The following is a 702-nucleotide window of genomic DNA, read 5'->3' on the forward strand; positions in this document are numbered from 1 at the left end:
GGGCGGGCGGCACCTGCCCGGCGCCAAGCGCGGGGAAGCCCGTCCCGCCACGGGGCGCTTGTTCAATAAAGCCCTCCTGGGGCTTCGCTGGTTGCCCCCTGCTCCCTTGTTGCTGCTGCTGCTGCTGCAGGCCTCGGGGTGTTTCTAGCCGATGAGTAAATATTGGTGGAAGGGCTGATGGAAATATACCGGCGACGTGTCTAGCACAGGAGTGCTCAGATTCCTTCTATTAGGACACGTCTAATACAACAGAGGTGTTACCAAAATACAAATATGCATGATTTTAAAAGTCTGCATAATTATGCAGAGGCTTCCCAGAGGCACTGGGTGTTTTCTGGGGACTTTGGCTCCACTGTGCCAACGCTGCTGCTGGGACCGAAGCTGGAGGTTTCTGGCTGCAGGGTTTTGCCCCTCTGCTCAGGGTCAGGCTGATCATCAGATTTGGGGGCAGAAAGGAATATTACCCCATGGTCAGGCTGGTATGGACTGGGGAGTGGGGTGCCATCCCCTGTGAATGGAGTGTGGCCCTCCACCTGGGATCTCTCCGGCCTGTACTGACAACATTTCATGGAAACAGGATGTCTTTCCCCATGGCAGGTTCAGGTGTTAGGTCTGTGTTGTGTCAGGGTTGAGGGCAGTCTCATGTAGAGTTTAGATTATGGATTGTATAGGATGGTTTGGATAGGGATGATCCTGCCTTGC

This window comes from Crocodylus porosus, unplaced genomic scaffold, assembly GCF_001723895.1.
Source record: "Crocodylus porosus isolate Cpor-Errol unplaced genomic scaffold, CroPor_comp1, whole genome shotgun sequence".
Classification (NCBI taxonomy): Eukaryota; Metazoa; Chordata; order Crocodylia; family Crocodylidae; genus Crocodylus; species Crocodylus porosus.